Source organism: Dasypus novemcinctus, chromosome 26 (assembly GCF_030445035.2).
Source record: "Dasypus novemcinctus isolate mDasNov1 chromosome 26, mDasNov1.1.hap2, whole genome shotgun sequence".
Lineage (NCBI taxonomy): Eukaryota > Metazoa > Chordata > Mammalia > Cingulata > Dasypodidae > Dasypus > Dasypus novemcinctus.
Genome location: NC_080698.1, coordinates 22,265,360 through 22,291,746, shown reverse-complemented (window position 1 = coordinate 22,291,746; position 26,387 = coordinate 22,265,360). Strand labels below are relative to the sequence as shown.

Genomic DNA, 26,387 nt, shown 5'->3' with positions numbered 1-26,387 from the left:
TTTTCCTCTAATAGGTTGGCAGAGGACAGTGGAGAAGCCAACGCACAAAACTACTGTTTGTGCATGGCTGAAGACCGTGGTGATTTTATAGCATTCTGGGCATTTTATATCCATGAAGTAGGAATTGGGGTTCTGTACCAGGTGCTTCTCTTGTTTTCCTTTTCTGGAGAGGGGTGAAGGAGGCATCCCATGTGAGAGGCATGTTCTCGTGCAGAGGTCATCACTGCTAGCCTTTTAAGGAATTTAATCTCACCAAGTGCCAGGCCCATCGTATATTTAATTTTACGTGAAGTACAGCCTACATTACCTTCTCTGGCAAAGGCAGAGGTCAGCCATGCTTTTTCTTCTGTCCCCTTTAGATTGTGCAGAAGAGCAGAGCCTCCTCCTAAGGTCACACCACAGTCCCAGCCCAAAGTACTTTCTTCCATTATTTAGAATTTGTACCACGTCAAGAATATGTGGATTTAAGAGATGAAGGCCTGTCCCCAAATGGCAATTTGTTTTTCCATTCCTATGACCCATGGGGCTAAATTTATGTGACCTAGATGTGTTTTTTATAAAAGGCTTAAAAGTCTCCTCCTCAGCAAAGCCTTCCCTGATCATCCTACCTACCTACTCTTTCTCTCTATTTTCTGCCTCAGTATTTGTCTGTTTGCTTACTGTGTTTCTTCTCTGTGAAGGGAGCGGCCGGGGCTGCCATTGCACGCCAGTGCCTAGAATCGCGTCTGGCACATAAAAGACTCTCGGTAAAGAGCTGCCAAATGAATTGTTCTCAATAATCACCATTAATATGCTATGCATAAAAGATGGTTGATTACATTTATTTAGCTTTGAATCGGGCCAGATTAATAAACAGCCAAGAACTTTCAGAGTCCAGTGAGTATTTTTTAATTGAAATTTTTGCTCATGTAATTGTTGATACACATGCAGTTTCAAGAATCCCATGTGCACTTTGCCCAGTTTCTCCCAATAGCAATATTTTGCAAAACTATAGCATAATATCACAGAGTATTAACATTGATGTAACCTATCCATTTTATTCAAATTTCCCCAGATTTACTTGTGTATGTATTTAGTTCTTTATAATTTCATGAGTGACTATTTTTTTTTTTTTTGATTATGGAAAGATGACTTTTTGATCTTCAACACGTCTGTGATGGCCAGACCCCACCATTCCTATATTTCTTTAAAAATTATAGAATATTAGTGCTGGATAGAGCTTTAGCAGGTCATTCTGTGCTATAGCAGTTCCCAAATTTTAGAATTTAGGAGACTATAAGTTTTTTAATTGGGATGTGAGATGAGGTGGGGCTGACATAGGAATTCTAACTTTTAATACTGCCAAGCAAAGACATTGGAGGAAAAAATTACATGTTTAAAAATTTCCCCCCCATTTTTGTCAGGAACTGGTTAAATACTTTGATACGGTCTGGTCTTGATTTGTTAACTGGTCCTTGGGAACCCCGAATCTAGTCTAATTCTTTTCATTTTGGGGGACCAGAAAATTTTTTATGGTGTATGTAATTTCTACCATATCATATTATTTTTAAGTTGGAAATACCTAAGAGATGATGGGAACATCCTCCTCATTTTGCAGTTGAAGACAGTGAGGCCCAGAGAGGAGAAGAACCTCTCCAAGGTGCCTCATTTTTCCCTACTGAGTTACTCTAAGGATCTTGACCTGATACACCACAGAGAAAATGACTGGCCTTATCTAGAAGGAAGTCTAGAGAATGTTTAGTTCAGCCTTCTATATAAAGCATACCTTCCTTGTTCATTTCTGAAAAATGATTTATCTGGTCTTTATGTATGTAAGTTTAAAAGAGGAGAGGATCCCTACTGTGTAAATTTGCTTTTATTCTACCTGCCATTGACATTATAAGGTGTAAAAATGCTTCCCAATAACTTCTGAGGTCCTTAATGGTAAAGATCATGTTTACTGAGCCCTCACTCTATTCTAGGTCCTGTGCTATATACTTGACATATGTTTTCTTTATCTCTGACCTATAAAATAGGTACTCTTATTGTCTCCAGTTTCCTGATGCTGGTTCCTGTTTCTCAGAGGGGTAGAGTTACCAGCATTAGGTCACACAGCCAGTAAGAAGCACAGGTTTTGTGTTAGTTTCTTAGAGCTGGGTGGTGGTTTGAAGCTGTATGCATACCAAAAAAAAAACATGTTATTAAAGTTAATCCGCTCCTGTGAGTGTAAGCCCTTTGTAAGTAGAACCTTTTGATGAGGCTACTTCAGTTAAAGTGTGACCCACCTCATTCAGCATGGGTCTTTTATAAATGGAATGAATACAGAGAGAGAAAGAGAAAGCCACGGAAGCAAGAAGCTGAAATCAAAGAAACCTGGAAGAGGAACAGAGAGGACAGCAGATACTGCTATGGGCCTTGCCATGTGGCAGAGGAGCCAAGGATTGCTGGCAACTGGTCTTTTGGGAAAAATCATTGCTTTGATGATGCCTTGATTTGGACATTTTCTTGGCCTCAAAACTGTAAGCTAATAAATTCCCATTGTTTAAGTCAACCCATTTCATGGCATCTGCTTTGAGCAGCCTAGGAAACTAAAATAGGCAATTGTAACAAATTACCACAAACTTGGTGACTTGAGCAACAGAAATGTATTCTTTCACAATTCTGGAGGCTCATAGTTCAAAATCAGGATGTGGGTAGGGCCATGCTCCCTCAGAAAGTGCTAGGGGAGAATCCTTCCCTGCCTCTTCTCTTATAGCTTCTGGTGGCTCCTGGTGTTTATTGCTTATAGCCATATCACTCCAATCTCTGCCTCTGTTTCACGTGGACTTCTCTTTGTCCTCTTCTATCAATCTCGAATCTCCGTCTGCCTTTCTCTTGCAGGTTCACTTGTCATTAGATTTAGGGCCTACCTGCATAATTGAGGATAATCTCATCTCAAGATCCTTAGTTTAATTACATATTCGAAGACCTTTTCCCCAAATAAGGTAACATTCACAGGTTCCAGAGATTTGATTTGGACTTGTGTTTTTGGTGGCCACTATTCAACCGACTACAGGCTTTGCCTCTAGTCCTCTGATTCAAGAATGTGTGCTCCACTTTCCTATATCATCTCCTGTGACGTACCACAGAGAAAGCCCATTTTCATTTCCACATAATAAAGACGGGAGTTATCTTTCTCATTGTTGTATCCCCAGTTTCTTGCATAGTACTTTGCATAGAGGAAGTGCTTTAAAATGGAATAGCTTTATGAATGAATAAAACATCAACTATAGGAAGGCAGTTATCACTTCTGCCATTTGTTTTCTCCAGGCTGAATATTCCTGGCTACTTCAGTTGTTCCTTTTGTGAAGTTGGAAACCATCACCATTCTGGTTGCCCTAGTGTAGACACTCTTTAATTTGGCAAATACTCCTCTTAAAATATACCTTCTAAATTTAAGTAAGATCCAAATAATAGGATATTATGGTACTGCTCATTCTTATGGTTTGTATGCTATATTTCCTTAATGTAGTCCTAGGTTGTATTCATTTAGAACTTCTGCTAAGGTCATTGTTGATAATTAATAACAGAAGATGTTAAAGAAAATCTCTTCATGCTAGTAACCCTTCTCAGTCATTGAGTTTCTAAGTGCCAAAGTCAGCCCTTAGTTATGCTAATGCAGTTTTCATTGATTTTGGATTCTGGGAATGGATTTTGAGTTTGGAAAGAAAATAGTCCAAACATCACACTCTGGGGTTTAGTAGAAAGGGCAAGCATACTCATGAATAATACCAGTTTCCTTCTCCATTCTAATTTGTTGAACCCATGGAAAAAAGTTGGGTGCTTTAACAGAGATGAATGATGATCCAAACCAATTTCTTTAAGAACAAATCAGGATTTTTAAAAACCAAATATTAGAAAACATTTTTTTCCTTACTTTCTACTCTGTGGTGTGTAGTTGGTAGAATTTCTCTCTCTCACTTTTTTTTTTTTTTTTGTAAATCACATTTACCAACTGTTTTTGTTAATTTATGCTCTTGGTGTTGTATCTGCTGCAAGTTTCACTGCTATCAAAACATATTTTTAAAAATAACCCATGGCTTTTTACCATGTAGTCAAGATAAATTAGATTTTTAAAAGTAAGATGTACCTTAATATTTAGATCAGCAAGTAGATGTGGTTATGAATAACTTTTGTCGTTATGTGGCAAGATATGACAAGGTTACATTAATGTCTTCTAAATTTTAAAAAAATTAATTAATTTTTAAGCTGTAGGTTAAAATATGGAAATCCCAGTGGTGGATTCCATGACCTCATTTACTCTATTATGTTTTCTATTGATCTTGAGGCTGTTGTCTTAATGTTTTCAAAAGAAAACATTTTGAGGAGAAAGGCCTTCTGCTTGGATCTCTTCTTCCTCAACTCTTCCCTGCATCTCTTATGGCTAACTCTAATTATACTTGGGCCCTAGCTTAAACATCTCTTTCACAGGGAAACTTTTTCTGACATGTAAGACTTGGTAGCCCTTATATCATAAGCTCCCTTAGTACCCTGTAGTTCATTTTTCACAGCCTTCATTACATTAATCTCATTTGAATGTTAATGTTTGTTCTTTACTCCAGACTATAAAGTCTAGGAGGTCAGGCACTATTTTTAACACTCTAGCACTAGTACATAGTTCAATGTGTGGTTAAGTAGATTCTTAATAATTTTTAGTTGACTGATTGGCTGGAGGCTGACAAAGTCCTTTAGGGCTTTTGGGAAAAATAATTTTAATAATATTTGAATTGTGTGTGTGTATACTTCTTTTCTTTCTCTCTTTCTATTTTTTGAGTATCACTGCATCAAATTATTGAAGTAGAAAGAATAGTTGACATTCTGTTTTAAAGTGACCCTGTATCTGACCCACTTCTTCTCTAGTAATGTCATCACCATTGTATCTCATTGCTCTGGTTCTTGGAGGCTGACAGGCGGAACAAGTAGCTTCAGCACATAGTCCTCATCTGTCATACAGAACAGCTTGCAGATTCTTATTATGTGAGTGAAATATGGAGAGAGGGATATTATTCTTCCTGGCCTATCAGGGTAATTGAAAGTAACCACATCAGGGCACAAGGGGAAAATGCAGGAAAACAGACTGCCTTTGTGAAGGGCAACTCTTTGGCCCTGCAGGTGTTGAGCCTCATCTCCAAAGTGCAAAGACTTGGGAAGTGTTTCCCATTATCAAATGATTTAACTGACACATTCTTTCTCTAAGGAAAATGCCTTGGTTTATGTTACCACCCCTCAGCTGCCTGATAAGATGCCATCACCATTGTCTTTGGAGGCACATCCCATGGGACCCTAGGAATGGGCTTTGCGTGTTCTTTAGCCAGGGAAGAAAATGGTTTTAGTATTCCAGATCAATAAACTGTAGTGGAAGAACTAGAAATGTGCTATGGAAAATCATTTAGCAGACACATTCTATTGTTCCTCAGTTTAGGACGAGAAGAAATAAATAACACTTGACTGCTCTTATAGTTTGTATTTTGTGAGCAGGGCTCTGATGAAACAGAATCAGATAATACCGTATAAAAGACACTTTACCTTCTAAATGATTTGATTCTGCAGATATAGATTATGCTTTATACAATTGTTTTAGTTAACAGGAATCTTTTTACTTAGCATTGGTCAAAAATACTAATGTGGTAATGGAAAGCAAGGTACAATTCAGCAGTCATTCAAGTCATGACTTGGTTATATTTTGAGATAGCTTTAAAATCACTTAGTCGAATATAACTCTAAAGTACTGTAACTGCCAGGTCACTTTATCTAATTTATGAAACAGAGGCAAAGGAATCAACAATAACTGTCCATTTACCATTATTAGATTAGCTATTACTGAAACCACAGAAAGTATATAACCCTTTACTTTGTGTTCATTTGAATTTGGTTATTAAGCTTTGATGGAACTTTCATTTAGCCAAATGCATTTGTTTACAACAATAAGCATGTTAAGTCTTTTGTGTTCTGAATTTGATATGACCATTTTAGTACATGCCTCCTACAAAGGCATGATAAAAGTTACAGATTTTATTCATTTGTGTTCTGTCCAGTATTTTCAATGCAATTCAGTTAAAGTTTTGTTTTTCTTTCCCCCTTTATTTCTTAAAAAATACATTTTTTCCCTCTATAAGGCCTCTACTTTTTCAGGAATATAACCCGGCATCACCCAACATGAAACTGCTTCTCAGAGCAAAGCCATAAAAATTGATTTTTCAAAAATTAAATAAGCATCTGTTGGTCTGAAAATGTTTTATACCTGATATTTAAAAGATATTTTGTCTATTGCCAAAAAGAGCCTATTTCTTTATGCTGTCTTCCTTGCAGATGATGTCATATGCCACAGTGTTGTATAAAGCATAGGCTCTGGATTTGCATCTTACCTGTGCCATTTACCTGTCTGAGCAAGGGACTTCACTTTTGAGGGCGGGGGGGGGGGGGGTTATCTCTAACTGCCCTTTCCTCAGTGTGTAATAGAGCTTATAGTAATAATATATATATATTTATATATATATTTTAGGAGGTACTGGGCATTGAACCCAGGACCTTGTATATGGGAAGAAGGTGCTCAACCACAGAGCTACACCCATTACCCAATGGTGTTGTACATAAAGGAATGCATGTAACCCCCTTAAACATGTAATGATTGCTGTTATAGTAAGTGTGTATGTGTGTGTATGTATGTATTTGTACTCTTTATGTACATGTTATTATATCAGTTTGACTGGAACCTTATTGATTATTGATTCTGAATTAGTTTATAATAGTGGAAATGCCATCATCCTTTTAGTACATAATGTTCTTCTGTTCTATGGAGCATAGTTACCATTTTTTACCTATTCTGAACCCAGCTTGAAGACAAATCACCATGAAGCAAAGTCAGTTGCTAAGATTTGAACCCATGGTCCAAATCCATACTACAAAGAAGTATTTCTTTTCACTTTTTTTGAATTGATGTAAAAGCTAGGATAAAGAATGTTTTAGATATGTGAACTAGCAATATATGGCCCTTCCAATAAGAAGAGCTCCTATGTAGTTTTTCATTGACTGTATCTGTTTTCCACATCTATTTAGTGTTTCTCTAACTGCCTTACTTGCCTTGCCTTTTTCACCTGTATCTTTTCATGCTTTACATTTCCATTTTTGGGGTAGTGGAGAGGACTTTAGAGCCATCAACAGTCTCTCATCCAGTGTCTTTTAGACCAGTAGCCATAGAGGGGTGATAAGAAGTCAGGCTGAGAGTTAGGGTCTCTGGCATTGGTTTCCAGCAAATTCACATGTTTTTTGTAGGGGTGGAATTTTTCTTCTTATCTGTACCTTCTTCTGTCAACTTAAATTGATGAGTCATGGAAGAATGAAAACTAGCTGTGCAACTTTCAGTAAGAAATGTTAGGCCTATGGTGTTAGTACAATGTAAAATAAGATAGCATTTAAAGACAGTTTCTGCTTCAGCACTGTATTGACAATGCCCCTCACTTGAGTCAGGGATTGAGGACTTACTGAGATACACCATCTGGCAAAATACAGAAGGCAGTCTTATGCCAGCTGAAAAAGCTACATTAGTTCCAACTCTTGTGTACTTTGCACATTATTGGATGCCTTGCAAAACGTTTATCATTTTTTTAATTGGGAAGGACTAAGGGATTTTAGTACTCCAAAGAAAATGTCAGCAGCACAAAGATAGAAAAATTATTCAGTGGATCATAAGGGGCAGCAGGCATTGAACTTTGCACTTGCACAAAGAAACAAGGACAGTTTCATACTAAGATCTTTGTTGGGGGGATATGGGGGCAGTGTGTCCTTGGCCTGTCTGGGTGGAACTGGAAATCTGGTCCTTCTGTGACTCTGACGGGTCTCCAGCTTGTTTCTCCTGTAGCATGGTCAGGCCTTGAAGGCATATGTCAAGAGATCAACTCTGTTCTGCTTCTTGGTCTATCATGTAAACTGTGGCCTGTCATGTTCATTAAAATGAAAATTTGTTGAATGGAATTTGTCTGACTGGCAGAATGGTTTAAATGTCAGATGTCATTAGGTCCGGATATAAATATTATGTTTCTATTGTTAATTAATTGCAGTGCCTCGGTACCAATGATCCAAAATCCAATTTAGTCTGCAGTGGACCTGTGGATATGGGCCAGAGGTAATGAAGGCAGAGGGAAAAAATTTATTCAGAGTTTCCATTGTATCTGTCAATGTCCTCTTAAAGAAATAGCAAATTTTGGTGTACCACAGTAGTTCAGGAGGTGCAAAACAGGATGGAAGTAAGACTTGCCTTTTGATACCTCTCAAATGTTATTGTATATCTATGCAACTGCCAGCTCTGAGTCTGTCCCAGCATGACATGCCTGACAGATCCTGCCCTCCCCCCTTTTCTGATTTCCCCCATTGCTTCCATTCCTGAGTCTGTTGTTATGTTTATAGCTCATTTTAGAGACGTAGAAGTGAGATCCCATAATCCTTATTTCTTTTTGCAGTGTTCATTTTCCTCTCTTCCATTTGCCATCAACCCTTCCTTTCTTTTTCTTTTCGTCTTTTATTTTGGTCCCCAGCCTCAGTAGCCTGTCTGTCAGGTCTGCCTCTGTTTGTTAAGATCATTTTGCTTTGAAATTGAGCTGGTGGCTGGGCATTTACTCAGAATAACGCTGCTAGAATTGTCTGCATTAAAAAGCAGAGCAGAAACATTACCGCTGGTGCCCAGACCTCAGAACTGACTGTTGTTGCAAACTATGAGCAGCAGGCGTTTGTGACCGCCATTCTCTACCAATATTTTGTTGAACCCTTACTGTGAGCATGGCACCTTACCCAGTAACTTCCCTGGGTTCCACAGGCTAGTGGGTGTGCCAGGCAGAGGAGGGCTAATTAAGACTTTCGAAGGCAGGATTAATGTGGTCTAGTGGTCAGGGACCCTCATTTAATTCCTGGCATCTTGGTCCATGCCAACCTCATTCTGCCCTTGTGATTGTGCCAGCTGAGAAGTGGGGAAAGAAAGATGAACTTTGGTCTGTGCGAGTTTCCCTGTCCAGCAGGGTCTGTCAGATTAAAAATGAGAGGGAAGGAGGCCAGAAACTCTTCCAGATGGAGAGTTCAGAGGAGGGCACAACAAGACTCCCTCTCTGCAGTGACGTAGCTGGGCTACCGGAGCAACGAGCCAGGAACCAGGAGGAGCACAGGCTGCTGCTCAACCTGCAGTGGAGTGGGGGCCTGGTGGAGCTGGGCCAGGCAGTCCCCTTTGGCTCTGGGTGGGAGCAGATTCAAACCAGGTGCATATGGGCCATGTGGTGAAGGCAGAGCATTTACCCCGAAGGCTGGGTCAGTCTGGTTGGAGTTCGCCCCTCATCCTGAACCACTCTCAAGGGTGCTTTGCCCAAGACATACGGGGTAGAGCTTGCAATTGCAGAAACCAAAAGGGGAGTTGGTGTTCTCCAATCTCTGTGTTTTCTTCCTTTATAATGGGACAATCATGCAGGAAAGGTGACCTTAGAGAGGCTGGAGGCAGCAGGAACAGCAGTGGCCATGTGTCCTTGGACTGTCTTGTATGTGGACAGCAGTTCTAGGCAGCAGGGGTTTAGTGAGACACAGTATACTGGCAGTCACTCTCCATGCCTTTTGGTAGCACAACTTTGTAACTGGCTTCAGCATTGAAAAAATACTCAGAATGGATGTGCCAGGAGCAGGGTTTTGCTCAAATGAGAACTGTTTTAGACTGAAAACTAGTTTATATAGATGTCAATATAATAGTGGAAAGGTAACAAATGAGGTTAAATGCTGAGTATCTGGTTTTACCTTCTTTAAACCTTTTAGTATTGCGTTGACAGAACCTCAGTTTCTCTCCAAGATGGACTGCTTTCCCTCAAACTCAGGTGATTAGAGTTTGGGGATGGGCTGTACTGCTGCTGGGAACAGAGCTGTTTGACTTGAAATGTCATCCCATTCTGAGTAAACATGCTGGGGCCATGTTAGGGCATCCCTGTGCAAATATCACATTGTCAGTGTCTCCCTTGGGATTAGAGTAGCTATGGTACTTTCCAGTCCTATCTGGGTGGACGAAGCTCTTGACTGCCCATAGCCAGAGCAGCAACCCAGCCAGGGTCATGTTCCCTGGGCTTTCATGGAATTTGATTTGTCTGTAATTCTGTGAACATTCAGATGCTGATTATTAGCTGATTGGTATTCTGCTCCTTACATGTTGCCTAATGATTTTGTAGTGCTTGTGCTACTTGGCAAATTAACTTTAAAAAAAAAAATTATTTATTTATTTATTTATTTCTCTCCCCTTCCTCCCCACCCCGGTTGTCTGTTCTCTGTGTCTATTTGCTGCGTCTTCTTCTTTGTCTGCTTCTGTTGCTGTCAGCGGCATGGGAATCTGTGTTTCCTTCTGTTGTGTCATCTTGCTCTGTCAGCTCTCCGTGTGTGTGGCACCATTCTTGGGCAGGCTGCACTTTCTTTCGTGCTGGGCGGCTCTCCTTACGGGGCACACTCATGCATGGGGTTCCCCTACATAGGGAACACCCCTGCGTGGCAGGGCACTCCTTGCGCGCATCAGCACTGCGCATGGGCCAGCTCAACACGTGTCAAGGAGGCCTGAGGTTTGAACCGCGGACCTCCCATGTGGTAGATGGACGCCCTAACCTCTGGGTCAAGTCCGCCACCAAATTAACTTTTTTGATTTCTGTCAAATATGGCACCATTGAACAGGTGTGGCAAGGGTGTGTTGTGTGTGTATGAATGTGTATGCATGTGCTTTTGTATCAAGCAACAAAAGTATTTATTCATTAGCGAGATCTTTACATCTTTTGAAAGCCTAGGGTGCAAATTAAGAAAATGGAAAAAAAAAAGCTAACCTCACCTTAAGAATTCTGTTTGCAGTTCTACTAGTAAACTTTTAAGATTCTTTTATAAGAATCTCCAATTTTTTTTTGAGTGTGTACTATGTACTGACACTGCCCTAGAGGTGGGTGTCACTGACCTTGTTCAGTATGGAACAAGATAAACCTGGTCGGTATCTCTGTGTAATTTACGGTTTAGTGGAAAGATTTTCATATTTATTTTGACAACAATGGTCAGTTTTCAAGGTGAATAAGAAATTAAGAATTAGTCTGATGACACTTTATTGAGCCCTAACTATATCAGAGTTTTCACAAATTCTGAAAATACTCTAAAAGAAATACATATGTAAATAAATTGAAATAAAACTTCGAGGAACATATATTAGAAGTGTTAGGTTTTTGAGGGCCTTTGCTGTTGTTTCTTTTGAGGGTTTAAATCAGTATGCATATTCTTAAATAATTCCCTATGTTTAAAACATTAATTTATCATCAGGTAATTTAACCAGGGCTCTGTTTTCCAACTGCCTGGTTTTTACTGATAAAAAAAAAGGTTTTAGAAAAAGGTTTGAGAGTTTTCTTTTAGTTGAAAATTGGCTATCATTTGAAAGAATGTTGCCATAATTTGTCTGTAGTAACAGCTCACTGGACTAGGCTTAAGAACGAAAATGAGGGCTGAATTTATTCAGTGTCTTCATTCTTGTACCTGAGTGAATAGATGTCTTTCCTAGGTATATAGATAATTGTAAAAGACTCAAAGGTCAATAACCAATCCCTTAATGTGGCAGTCAACTCAGGTAAGGGAGAGCTGCAAAATGCAACAATGGAGGCAAATCCCTCAGTTCCAGGCAATGCTGCTGGAAATAAGGTGCCATGGTGGCTGCTGGGTGTGGGGAATGGGAGGAAGAGATGAGATGTGGAGGTGTTTTTGGGACTTGGAGTTGTCCTGGGTGGTGCTGTAGGGACAATTACCAGACATTGTAGGTCCTCCCATGGCCCACTGGATGGAACGTGGGAGAGTGTGGGCTATGTTGTGGACCATTGAGCATGAGGTGCAGCGATGCTAGGAGGTGTATTCACCAAATGCAATGAATACCTCATGATGATGGAGGAGAATGTTGCTATGGGGGGAGTAGTGGGGTGAGGGGGGTGGGGGATATATGGGGACCTCATATTTTTTTAATGTAATATTAAAAAAATGAATAAAGAAAAAAAAAGATGCAGTCATAGTTTCGAGTGAGAGATTTCAACTGGAAGAAGATAAATTGCAATCAAATCATGTTTCTATATTTGGGAGAGATTTTTATTTAAATTCAGAGTTGTATTTTTAAGGGGGCCAGGAGCTTCATAATGAATTGAAGGGCTTAGAGGCAATAAAGATTTTCTGGGAGGCTGAACTCCGAAAAACCACCAAGATAAATTAATATGTTCTTGGCTTGTACAGTTCTGCTTCCATGTTTATGTCTTATAGGAGCAGGGGAAGACCGACCCTATTTGGATTTATTTAAATCTAGTTTATGATCTATAGGTCATATGAAGGATGCAAAGTTTGTCTGCTCTAGAAGAAAATGTGGATCAGTTAGTGATGCAGAGGATGGGAAGTGGTATAATACATCCAGCTGTAGATGAAAATGTTTTCATGGCCTGTAGAAATGTAGGTCCTTGAATTTTTGAGTCAAAGAAAACATGGGAAAAGAGGGCTAGTTTGAATGGTTATTGCTGTCTTTTATCCAGAGATGAATGCACTTTGAGCATGGGAACAGGAGTTTTCTAGTCTTGACCTACTCTGACTTTGGATAATTACATGCACACAGACACACACATTTTCACAAAGACTGTGGAATCTGTTTTTACTCATTTATTCAACAAGTATTTTTTGAATGACTACTGGGTTCAGGATAGAATCTGGAGCTGGGGATGTGTAGGTAGGTGGGCTAGGTTTGAATAGTAAAGGCCATCGGCTTTAAAGGGCTTATACACTTAATTAAGGTGATAAAACCAAACACAGGAAAAGGTAAGAGTTTAAGACAGTAGTATGGATGCCTGTCACAAAGCTTTATATGATTAAGGCAAGTGAGACCAAAGCTTTAAGACCAGTCTCCCCACCTGTCCTTTCTGCCCTGAGGAACCCTCGGTACTGGTTACTTTTTATCACACTTCTACATTTAGCCTCTTAATCCGAAATGGATCTTCTCATCACCTTTACACATCCTCAGGTTTTTTCTGTCTAAAACTATGCAAACAAGCCCTATTTGCATAGTTCAAGTGCTGCTTTATTTCCTCCCCATTTACAGCCAAACTTACCTGAGAGTTGTCCTTACTCACTTTCTCCGTTTTAATAGTTTCCATGTATTTCTTAACCCCCCAAACTAAATTCTGTCTCTGTCAGTCCACAAAACAGCATTTCTTGAGTTCCCTGTTGACTTTTGTCATGGGCATTTTTCAGTACTCTTCTTACTTGACCTTTCTGGGACACTTGAGATTTTTGTCCTACCTCTCTAGCGGATCTTCTTTCCCTTATTCAGAATTTATCTTTCTCAAAATTCTTGTTAAATACTGAACTTCCTCAAAGATCACTGATGGGCCTTCTTCTCTTCCTAATTTATACCTTTTCCTTGGATAGTCACATCCACACCCACAACTGTAGTTAGCACCTACTTCCAGTCTCTTCTCTGAGCTCTAGATCTATATATATTAACTGCCTACTTGGACTTCTTCTTTTAAATGTCTTTGTAGCACCTGAAGTTCAATATATCCACAGCTAGACTGGTAATGTTTGACTCCAGATGTGATTCCAAATGCAGTAAGTTCAATTGATGTCCTTGTCCAACCCCAAGTCTGAAATGGAAACTGTCATTAATAATGGTTTTAATTTTCAAATAAATTTAAAAAATCTCATTTCATAATTGATTTCCAAATTTATTGCATTGTGATCAGAGAACTTTGTTTGTTTGATATCTGTTTGTTGATATTTGTTGAGATTGGCTTTGTAGCCAAATACATGGTCAGTTTTTTCATATATATTCCCTTTGTGCTTGTATGGAATGCTGTGGCAGATTGCATTTTCAGAGATGATTGCAAGAATAGAATTATCCAGTCCCACATGTGCTTCTCATGGTGTAACTGACACTCCTCCCACTGAGAGGTGGGGTCTTTATTCTCTTCCCGCTGAATCTGGGTGGGGGTTTGGGACCTGCTATGACACAGTGTAAATGGTGCGATGTGACTTCCGAGGCTAGGTCATAAAAAATACAGCTTCTTCCTCGCTCTCTTTGGACATTCAGACGTTGGAACTCAGCCATCATGTTGTGAGGAAACTTCAGCCATTTGGGGAGGTCACATGTAGCTGTTCCAGCTGATAGCCTCAGCTAAGGTCTCAGCTAATGTAACTGCTGGCAGACATGTGAGGGAATGAAACTTCAGATGATTCCAGCCCTACCTTCACTTCCAGCTGAGGCCTCAGGCATCATGGCATACAGAAAAGCAGTCCTGCTGTACCCTGCCTGAATTATTGATCCACAGAGACCATGAGAGAGAATAAATTATTATTGACTTAAGCCATGAGGTTTTTGGTAATTTGTTATGTAGCAATAGATAGCTAATACAAATACCTACTCTCCTACTATTGAAGTCTATTTTGCCTAATATTAACTTCTTTCTACCAGCTTTCTTTTGGTTATTATTTGCGTGGTGTGGAGTTTTTTATACCTTAAATTTCAAATCTCTGTGCCAGTGTATTTTCAATGTGTTTCTTATAAACATTGTATAGCAAGATATTAAAAAAATCCATCTGAAAAAAATTTCCTTCAACAGATGTGTTTAATATATTTACCATGATGACTGACATGTTTGGACTTATTTCAAATATTTTATTTTATGTTCTGTATTCACTGAATTCTTTTGCTTCCTTCTCCCTTCCATTTTATTTTTCTGTAGAATTGATTGAGTTTGCTTTATTCCATTTAGTTCCCTTGCCTGGTTTGGAAATTACACATTCTATTATATTCATTTGGTATTTACTCTTATGTATTTTAAAATGATGAAATAGAGCATACATACAAAATTATTTTTGAAAGTGTACATATCAGTTTAAATAAAATCACAAAGTTAACACCCAGATAAATACTTCCTCCTAGATCAGGAAATAGAGCTTTATCATATTCCAGAATCCCTCCATATGCTTCTCCCCTATTGCAATTCCTCCCCACCCCCAAGATAAATACTAGTCTGAATTCTGTATAAATCATCCCCTTCCTTTCCTTTATAGTTTTTTTATACCTTTATTTTATATTCTTAAACAAGATAGAGTTTCAAGGGCCTATCATTGGACCATTCTTCTTCACTGGTCTTTGCCCTTGTACTTGGAGGATTGTTGCTGTTCCATTGGGGAATGCGACAGAGCTCCCCAGTTTGGGAACTCAGCACTTCCTCAGTTGTTGTGTGTAACACTACCCACTATGACAATACCCAATGAACACCATAGTCATGGCAGATGGCTCTGGAGTTCAGTGCCTGGCCAGTGGGCCCTACTTTGGTATTTGTGCTCCTGAGTGTGACGGAGTTGGACTCAGATGTGACCTCTCTACACATGCTTCTTCTGTCACTTTTACTGAACCTGTGGTTGGCACTGGGGTTGGTGTATGCTCAGGAAACTTAACTCCCTGACTGTCCTCGTGCTGCTGGGCTCTGAGCCTCAGCAGAGTTGCAACACCTTCTTTCTGATTTGTTGGACTTACGCAGGTCAGCTAACAGGGAGGTGAGGATGGTCAACCACCATACCAGGGAACCGAGAGAGTCTACAAGTGCAAGCAGGAGAATCCCATCCATCAGCCATGTGGGATCTAAGCCCCTTCTCGATTTAGAGGTGAAGTGGATATCTCCATCCCAGGGATCTCAGGATGGAGGAATAAAATATGGATTAGAGTGGACTTACTGGTATTCTACCAGAGAATTGTTGTGACCCTAGCATGGAAGAAACTGTATCACTGATGTGGAGACAGTGGCCATGGGTGTTGCTGAGGGCAGGGAGAGGGAAGAAGAGGTGTGACATGAGGGCAGTTTTGGGACTTGGAGTTGTCCTGAATGATATTGTAGGGACAGATGCTGGACATTATATATCCTGCCTTAACCCACTGACTGGACTAGGGGAGAGTGTAAATTACAATGTAAACTGTAACTCATGTGGTGTAGCAGTGCTCCAAAATATATTCATCAAATGCGATGTATGTGCCACACTGATCAAAGAGGTTGTTGGTGGGAGGAGTGGGAGGGGGTGGGGAGTGGGGTATATGGGAATCTCATATTTTTTAATGTAACATTTTGTGTGATCTATGTTTTCTAAAAAAAATTTTAAAAAGATTGACTTTCTTTTTACCTTTTGAACTTTATATAAATAATAACATTGTGTATAGTTTGTGACTTGCTTCTTTTATTATACATCATCCTTTTGAAAGGTATCCATGTTGATGTGTATAGCTATTCCATTGATTTTTCAATGCAGTATAATATTCCATTATAAGAATTTATGAAAATGTGTTTATTTCTTGTACTATTGATAGATGTTTGTCTTGTTTTCAGTTTTTTTTTCTCTTCAAGCAATGTAGCGCTAAATATTCTTGTACACATCTCTATAAGCATTTTATATATAAAACTAAAGAGACCATTTGCTGGTTATCTTTAACAAGTTAGTCAGTAGCTTATTCCATATGATTGTGGCCAACCATTCTAATTTCACCTTATTTACTAACTCTAAAAATTGGTCATTGTTGGTTTTACAATCAGGGCTTAGTAATTATCACTAAATATCCCACTATTTATGACTAAAATTATAAGATTTATCATCATGCTGCCTCCTTTCTTATTTCACTATTCCTTCTTATTTCCTATTCCTTCTTCTGGAATCAATTCCTTCTTATTCAAGTATATTCTTTAGTATTTCTTTCAGTGGGTCTAAACTATTGTGAATAGTAAATATTTTTTTTTACTGGAAAAGTGTTCAGATTTCTCTGTCACTCTTGAATGATAGGCTTAGGTTGGGTATAGAATTTTAGTTGAACTTTTTTCCCCTTGGCACTTTGCACATGCTGTTTCATTCTGTCTTGCCTTTGTTTTTGCTGATGACTAGTTCTTTTGCGGGAAGTCTGGGTTTTTCTCTCTGGTTGATTTTGAGACTTTCTTTCTCCCGCCTATACTCTATTTTCACTCTGATGTTTCTAATCGTGGATTTACTTATATTTATCTTGTTAAGGTTTTGGTGTGCTTCTTCAAGAGGACTCGTCTTTCATTCTGGAAAGTTTGCATCCATTATATTTTCATACAGGGTATTTCCCTTTCTTTTCAGGCTATGTATATATTTTAGTTATCAGTAGGTTTTATTTAGCATTTCTCTTGTTTGATGTGGAAAGGGATTTAGCTCAATCTCCATGTTGCCAGAACCATAAATCTCTCGGATTTTATGAAACATGATATCATAATATTTTTCCTAGTAGTCCCCACATTATGCCTTCCCCAACCCTATTGCAATCCACATAACACAGAGGGAAGGAGAAATTTCTGATGCTTTCCCACTGAAGGGCCTTATCTCCTGCATTAATATTCCAAGATTTTCATTACAGCTTGTAAGTCTGGCCTAGTTTGATGGTCACAAATCAGTGATAATGGGCTTTTTTGGTGGGCTAGGGGATGTGGAGGGAAGTAGTCTAGTAAGAGCTAAGGTGATCATTTATGTTGAAGAGAACAACAACAACAAAAAGAATCACTGGACAACCATGAAGTAGTTAGCTATTCTCAACTATTCCACCTTGAAGAGATGTGAGGACCAAGCCAAGAATATAGTAAAACACATATTCCAGTTGTTTTTGGCTACAGAGTCACCATGTAATTAATGTTGGACTGCTATAGCATTGACCCCTTTAAAGTGAAGTTCCTACCATGCCATTACAACTCTAATTTTTCATACCTCCTGTCATGGTGACCTGTGTTTGGTCAGTGTATGTTTTAGTTGTATTGTGCTGAATTTTAAAAATTAAGATTTGATTTCAAATGTCAGGTTGTACTTTCTCTGTTTTGCGAGTTTCCCTCTGCTGAGAGAAGGCTGGGCAGTTTATCGAGGAAGGGGTGTTGTCCCTAGCAGCAGGCACACATGTACTCCTGGAGGTATGTGCTGAGGTCTGACCTGGGAGGACCATGCACCTCATCTAAATGGAATAGGCTTCCCTAAATAAAGCTTTTTCAGGGAAGTGGTAATAGCTTGTGCAAGAAAGATGCCAGTAAAAGGAATAAGAAAATAAAATGCTTGGTCAGACTGAATGTACTGCACTAATGTTTAATTCCATTTTCATCTCTGCACTTTATAAGCCATTACCATTCTGCCGAGGAGTTTACACCCCAAAAGATTTGACTAGATTTGGCTGGTTTTTCTTGATTCAATTCTGGGTAGATATGTGCACGCTTTACCTTTTTCATTTTATGACGGTATCTTTTATTGGCCTCTTCAGACAGAGGTAGGAAGAAGCACAAGCCTTACCAATGGTTAATTTGGCTAGCACTACATACTACATAGTATATGGAAATTCCACTTATAGACATGGTTGGTGTTTTACTTGCAGACAACTCAGTGCCTTTTTTTTTTTTTTTAAATCTCTTTGTAGCTTTGAAGCTCAGCAAAGAAGGGAAATTCATTGAGAACAGTCTGTACAGGTAAGTGTATTTATTACATGGCCTTGACAAACATTGCCTTTACAACATTGATTTTTCTTTTATTCAGAGATTTAAACACTTGGATTAAAGATATAGCTGACAGGACAACTTCCTTAACCACCTGCTTGTCCTCCCTCAGAGGCAGAAGTGCTGAGCAATAGTTAGCAGAGAGCAGGAGGAAATAAAATGATGTGCTGAGAGTAGCCAAATGCAATTGTGTGCTTGCTGAGTTTTGCTTTCTTCTTAGCAGTTAAGACATTCCATTGGAGTTAAGTTTACAAAGATTAATGCTAGATGGAAAAAGAATGTACTCATACCACTTCTGGTCAATAGTTAAATAAAGCCAGCTGGCTAAATAAAGCATTTTAAATAAAATGCAGAGTGGCATTTCAATTGGATTGGATGGAGTTTATTGTGAAAGTCAGTTGTGCAGTTGAGTGGGGCAGCTAGTTTTGTAGAAAGGAGAAAGCCAGCCAGTTTGGTGTAGCTAATTTCATTCTACCCAGTCACTGTGGACCCTAAGTGAGTTACAGGAAATGAACTTCCAAGCTTGAAGCAAACGGAAAAGTACCTTCTCAGTCCTGTGAAACATTACAATTGTTTTGGTTTTTACATGGACAAATATAATTGTTTCCTCTTTGCTAGGTATATTTATAAGCATTCTGCTGTACAGCATTGTTCTTTGATTCATTGTTTAATTTCTGTTCTGCATGAAGTATTTTAATTTAAAGAATTCATTCTGGGGAATTATAGGGCTGCCGTTTCATCAAGAGTCTTTGGTGGCCAGGGTGAAATATGCCATAATTTCATATTTATTTTCAATCATCAATTATGTTTTGACAATTTTAGGTTTTTTTTCCCTGTCATTTTTATTACAGCAATCACGACTGTGACCACTTAAGTTAAAGTTGAAAAGCCATTTTGATTTACATTATATTTTAAGATATTCCTAACTTTATGATGTCTACTTCTGGGGCTGAATTTTCAATGTTTATTTTGAGAGTGAAGAAGAAATTTACAGGGATATTAGAGAAAAATCCCTTTTGAATAATGAAAATATGGGCTATAAAAACACCCGTTTTGAATATTTACTTTGGGGGTGGTATGGGATTTAAATGAATTCTGTGTCAAGGGCTGGGAGCAGTGCCTGGCTCATAGGTCCTCAGTGGATGTTAGCTGCTGCTGGTCTTGTTAATGTCTATTATCATTATCATCTTCAATTTTAGCATCCTTGTGTGTTTATTAATTAGATATTTTGAGAAGTAGATTGCTTTTAGAAGCTTCAGGGCAATGTATCCAAGATGAGAATGCTGTTACCAAAGAAAGGTAAATTCTGCCTTGTCCTTAGGAATCAAATGAAAAGGGATCTTTTAGGGAATAGGTAAAGTTAGGTCTCTAGAAGTGAAAAGTTGTCAAGTTGAAGTTTTGGAAACAGCTGGAAAAACACTTTGATTATGTGTGGTCAACTACCAACTAATATAGTCTTAGAAAGCCCCCTGGTAAGTATAATGTCTTCCCCCTCCCCTCGCTTTTCTGTTGTTGTTGTTGCTGTCCTGTACCTCTTTACACATCGTAATACCAACTCTATTTCCTTTTGAAGTAGAGCAGAGGAACTGTAGCCAAGGGCCTTCACCTTCCCCTCCCAAAAGGTGGATTTAGGGAAATGAACTTTGTCAAGTGGGTGCTCTTTCTTTGGAATTTGAATCTTTAACTAAGGGGCTCTTTCTCTTAGTTGGGCATCCTCATCTGACAGTACCTGCTATGAATTCACTGTAGCAGTTCTCCTCTCCTCGCTTGCAGATCAGTCTGGGCAACTGATAGTTTCCAAGCCTTATTTTCTACACTACCATAGATTTTCTGAGCTCCCATAAATTTCCTACTTAAATTAGCTAATTTGTTTCTATTGCTTACAACCACATAACCCTAACTGATTCTGTGGCTTGCACTTTAAGGAGCTAGGTTTGGAATAAATGTGGTATGTTTAGAGGTTTACAATTAAAATACTATTTATTACTTTATTTCATTATCTATAAGTAGCTGAATGCTTTGTAGTAGATTATAAAAATACAAAGCTCTTAAATAGTCTCTTAAAAATGGGTTATTTGCTGGATTCCCTAGTATTCCTATTTTTGGTGAAAAGAAGTCACTATTGGCCACTTCTCTAAACTATCAAAGAAGGTATGGGTTAGAATTAGGAAGAGAAGTAAAGAGGTCATCCCTCCCAGTTTCTGTGGCCAAGGTTTGTCTGTGGTATGGGGATTGTGAGGGGACTGTGATTTCCTTCTACTTGCCCCACCATCCCAAATCAACACAGGTATACTCTTTAAACAATTTCCTCCTTTTCCTGAATTTTTTCTTTTTCTCTCTTGAACACTTTTCTTGCCCTGCCAAATGCCTTCTTTTCAATGATGTGTAAAATGTGATTGAAAACTCAATTACTTCAGTCTCTGGCATTGCTTGTGATTTCCTAAGAATGGAATGGGCAAGTTTTCTGTATTCCCTCTTGTGTCTTTTTTGTTGACATTGTCTGTGTTCTGTACAGTGCCTAGAACAAAGCTGGTTAATGTTTTTTTTCACAGGGACTTCAATTTTACATTCCTACTGTGAATAAATAGCATGATGGAAAGTGCCTTAGCTGAAGTGTTAGGAAACATGTCTTCTAGTTTGGGCTCTGCCACTTGCTAGCTTCATGACTCTTGGCAAGATATTCAACTTCTCCCAAGGTCTCAGATTCCTCACCTGTAAAATCAAGATAACTTTTGCTCCATTATTTGCATAGGCCCTTTTGAGGATAACATAGAGATAATGCATGTAAAAGTGTTTTGTAAATTGTAAAGTGCTATGTATCATCAGGGTATTTTTATTATTATTGTGACACATATTTATTAAACAGATTGAAAAATAAGGGAGGTAAATTAAAAACAAGCAAACAAACCTGCTTAATGCTTGTTCTAGATAATCTCCATTTACAAAACAGCTCTGTATCCTGGGAGGCTAACTTCTGTTGTCAGCATTTCCCAGACTACCTTGCTCTCTCATGTCCATTTGGATTAGACAATGGAAGGTAGGGGGCAAAGATTTGAGAATGAGAGTTGGGATATTGTTCCCTTGTCTTCTTCCCTGCAGTATTATGTGTCAGCAGTGGCCTTATTCTACCAAGGAAGGTAGGCCAGACATAGTTCTGGTTGGGGATCGCTCTTCTGCAGCTACAAATGCAGCTGCAAGCTATAGCCCTTTCCACTATCATGTAACTGCAGCTTTTCTTTGCTCCTTTAGGTCCTGGAGTGGTAACAGTTACAGTGCTTTTTAGCCCCAGGGTACTGCTTTATCCTTATTGGTTTATCTTAGACCAGCAATTGGTTTATCTTATTGCCCACATCCTTCATTAAATTCACTCTGATGCCTCTGGTGAAGGTACCATCTATTTCCTGCTAGGACCTTGATTGTACAAAGGAACTTTTTTTTTTTAAGATTTTTAAAAAACAATTTATTTCTCTCCCCTTCTCCCCACTTCCCAGTTGTCTGTTCTCTGTGTCCATGCGCTGTGTGTTCTTCTGTGACTGCTTCTATCCTTATCAGCAGCACAGGAAGCTGTGTTTCTTTTTGTTGCGTCATCTTGTTGTGTCAGCTCTCCGTGTATGCCGCGCCATTCCTAGGCAGGCTGCACTTTCTTTCGCGCTGGGTGGCTCTTCTTATGGGGTGCATTCCTTGTGCATGGGGCTCCCCTACGCGGGGGACACCCCTGCATGGCATGGCACTCCTTGCGTGCATCAGCACTGTTCATGGGCCAGCTCCACACGGGACAAGGAGGCCTGGGGTTTGAACTGCGGACCTCCCATGTGGTAGCTGGATGCCCTGTCCATTGGGCCAAGTCTGCTTCCCAGGAACTTTTTTCTTTATATTTTTCTGCCATCCACAATTCAATTCAACAAATGTCTTCTGAGGACTTACAGTGTGCCAGGGACATAGTAAGTATTTATGGAACACTTACAGAACCACTGGACAGTTAGGTGGTACAGTCGGAGTAATTATATCAGTTTACAAAAAAAAAAGCAAGCTTTTGGTAAGTTGACAAAACTTTATATTAACCCAGTATAGAAAGAACTACAAAACTGTACATCTACAAGTTATGAATTACTTTCTTTTTAATTAGAGAAGTTCAAGTTTTACAAAAATATGTAGAAAATACGAAGGTCTCATATACTGCCCTAGTATTAACACAGTGTGGTACATTTGTTACAACTCGTGAAAGAACATTTTATAATTGGACTGTTAACTATCATTTACAATAGGGGTAACTGTTGTACAGTCCTATGCCTTTTTTTTGAATTTTTATTCTAGTAACATACATAAAACCTAAAATTTCTCCTTTTAACCACATTTGCATATTTAATTCAATTTTTTTTATTTTTTTAAATTAAATGTTAATTATGCTGTTCTACCATCACCACTATCCATTAACAAAATTTTATAGTCAACCCAAGTAGAAACTCTGTACACTTTAAAATTAACTCTGTTTTCCCTATCTGCACCCGGCCTCTGATAACCTATATTCTAGTTTCTGACTCTTTGAATTTGGTTATTCTAATTATTTCATATCAGTGAGATCATACAGTATTTATCCTTTTGTGTCTGGCTTATTTCAATTAACATTATGTCTTCAATGTTCATCCATATGGTCTCATGTATTAGAACTTTATTCGTTTTTACTGCTGAATAATATTCCATTGCTTATATATACACACTTTATTTCTCCATTCTTTGGTTAAGGGACACTAGGGTTGCTTCTGTCTTTTGGCAATAGTGACTAATGCCACTATGAACATAGGTGTGCAAACATCTGTTTGCGTCCCTGCTTTCAATTCTCCTGGGTATATTTCTAGAAGTGGGATTGCTGGGTCATATGATAATTGTATACTTAACTTGCTGAGGAAATGCCAAACTGTCTTCCATAGTTTACGTTCCCACCAACAATGAATGAGTATTCCTTTTTCTCCACATCCTTTCCAACACTTGTAGTTTTCCATTTTTTTTTTTCACGGTAGCCATTCAAGTGGGTGTGAAATGGTATTTCATTGTGCTTAGATTTGCCTTCCCTAATAGCTACTGAGGTTGAGCATGTTTTCATGGGCTTTTTGGCCCTTTTTATACTTCTTTGAAAAAACGTTTCTTCAAATCTTTTGCCCATTTTTAATTGGGTCCTTTTACCTTTTATTGCTGAGTTGTAGACCTTTTTTATATCATCTGGATAGTAAATCCTTATTGGATATGTGGTTTCAAAATATTTTTTTCCCATTGAGTAGATTGTCATTTTATTTTCATGATAAAGTGCTTTGATGGACACAAATTTTAAATTTTGATGAGGTCCCATTTATCTATTATTTCTTTTGTTGCTTTTGCTTTGTGTATAAATTTTAAGAAACCGTTGCCTAACACAGGATCCTGAAGATGCTTTCCTATGTTTTCTTCCAGGAGTTTTATAATTTTGATTCTTGTATTTAGTTCTTTGATCCATTTTGATAGATTTTTTTGTATATGGTATGAAGTAGGGGTCCAATTTCATTCTTTTGCATGTGGACATACAGTTCTCCCAGCACCATTTATTGAAGACACTATTCTTTCTCAATTGAGTGGACTTGGTGCCCTTGTCAAAAATCAATTGACCATCAATGTGAGGGTTTATTTCTGAACTCTCAGTGCAACTCTATTGGTCTGTATGTCTTTGGTAAAATTCCCCTGTGAAGCTATCTGGTCCTGGGCTTTTCTTTTTGGATGGTGTTTAATTGTTGATTCAATCTCTTTACTAGTTATTTGTTTATTGAGCTCTTCTATGTGTTCTTGAGTCCATGTAGCCAATTTGTATGTTTCCAGGAATTGGTGCGTTTCATCTAGCTTAATCAATTTTTCTGGTGCACAGTTGTTCATAGTAGTCTCTTATTCATTTCTGATTTTTATTATTTGTATCCTTTTTCTTTTTTCTTTGTCAGTCTAGCTAAAGGTTTGCTAATTTTAGTGACTTTTTCAAGGAACTCACTTTTGGTTTTATTTATTCTGTTTTAATTCTCTATTTCTTTTATCTCCACAATCTATTTCCTTCCTTCTGCTTGCTTTGGGTTTAATTTGCTCTTCTTTTTCTAGACTCTTTAGTTTTGAGGTATGTCTCTGATTTGAGATCTTTCTTCTTTTTTAATGTATTCATTTAGAGCTGTAAATTTCCCTTTTGGCCCTGCCTTTGCTGCATCACATAAGTTTTGATATGTTGTGTTTTCATTTTTATTTGCCCCAAGATGTTTTTTAATTTCCCTTGTGATTTCTTCTTTGACCTCACTGGTTGTCTAAGAGTACATTGTTTAATTTTCATATATTTGTAAATGTTCCATTTCTTCTTCTGTTGTTGATTTTTAGCTTCATTCCATTGTATTCAGAGAAGATACATTGTATGATTTCAATATTTTTTATTTAATGAGATTTGTTTTGTGACCTAACATACTGTCTATCCTGGAGAATGATTCATGTGCACTTGAGAAGAATGTGTATTCTGTTTTTGTTGGATGAAGTCTTCTATATATGTCTAGCTGGTTTAGTGTATTGCTCAAATCTTCTATTTTCTTATTAGTCTTCCATCTAGATCTTCTAGCCATTATTGAAAGTGGTGTATTGAAATATCTTAGAGTAAGGACTTCTATTTCTTCCACTCTTAGTTGTGTATATGTTTATAATTGTTATGTATTCTTGTTGAATTGATCTCTCTGTTAGTATATAATGACCCTCTTTATCCCTCATTACAGTTTTTGATCTAAAGTCTATTTTATCAGATATTAGTATAGTTACTCCAACTCTTCTTTGATTATAACTTGCATCATATATTTATTTCTATTCTTTCACTTCTAACCTACTTATGTCTTTGAATTTAAGGTGTATCTTGCAAATAGCTATAGTTGAGATGTGGCTTTTAAATCTATTCTGCCAATCTCTGCCTTTTGATAGGTGAGTTTAATCCTTTTACATTAAAAATAATACTGGTAATATAGGACTTTAATTTGCCATTTTCCTATGTTGTGTTTGTAAATCATATCTTTTTTGACTCTCAATTCTTCTTTAAATGCCTACTTCCATATTTATTTATTTATTTTTGTATTATACCATTTTGAGTCCCTTCTCACTCTTTCTGAATATTTTTTTCCGTGTATTTTCTTATTGTTATAATGGAGTTAAAATTTAACATCCGAAATCTCTAAGAATCATATTTTACTTGATAACTTATCTTCAATAGTGTGCACACATACACTGTTACCCCACCCCACTGTTCCCCTCCTGGTTTTTGTACTTGTTACAAACTATATTTTTGTACATTGTATGTCTAAAACCATTTATTTATCATACTTCTTATGCATTTACATTTTAGTACCTGTAAGAGTTCAGAAGTGGAGTTACACAAAAAATAATACAATGCAATAATACTGGCATTTATAATTGCCTGTATGCTTACCTTTACTGGAGATCTTTGTAAATTCATGCTGCTTTGATCCCATTATCTATAATAGTATCTTTTCCTTTTAGTCTGAAAAACCCCCTTTAGCATTGCTTGTAGGGCAGATCTAATGGTAATGAACTCCCTCAACTTTTGTTTATCTGGAATGTCTTAATCTTGCCCTCATTTTTGAAATGTTTCACTGGATATGAAATTTTGATCCATTCTCTCTTTCTTTTCCTTCTGGGACTCTCATAATGCATATAATTGGTATACTTGATGGTGTCCTACACGTCTCTTAGGCTCTGTTCATTCTTTTTTATTATTTTATCATTCTGCTTCTCTTCTTAGCCTGTATCATTTCAGTTGTCTTGTCTTCAACAACTCTAATCCTC

General features: G+C 38.0%; 1 protein-coding gene across 8 annotated transcripts in view; it reads left to right on the top strand.

Moving 5' to 3' along the window:
- Window positions 1-26,387, top strand: part of FHIT (fragile histidine triad diadenosine triphosphatase) — a 1,565,692-nt gene that overhangs the window by 19,361 nt on the left and 1,519,944 nt on the right. For 6 of the 8 annotated variants that reach the window (XM_058288169.2, XM_071212131.1, XM_012521179.3 and 3 more), the window contains exon 2: window positions 18,473-18,521. The exons of the other annotated variants lie outside the window; for them this stretch is intronic. The gene's annotated coding sequence lies outside the window, so the exon portion shown is untranslated. The remainder of the gene's footprint in view (window positions 1-18,472; window positions 18,522-26,387) is intronic. 8 annotated transcript variants of the gene reach the window in all.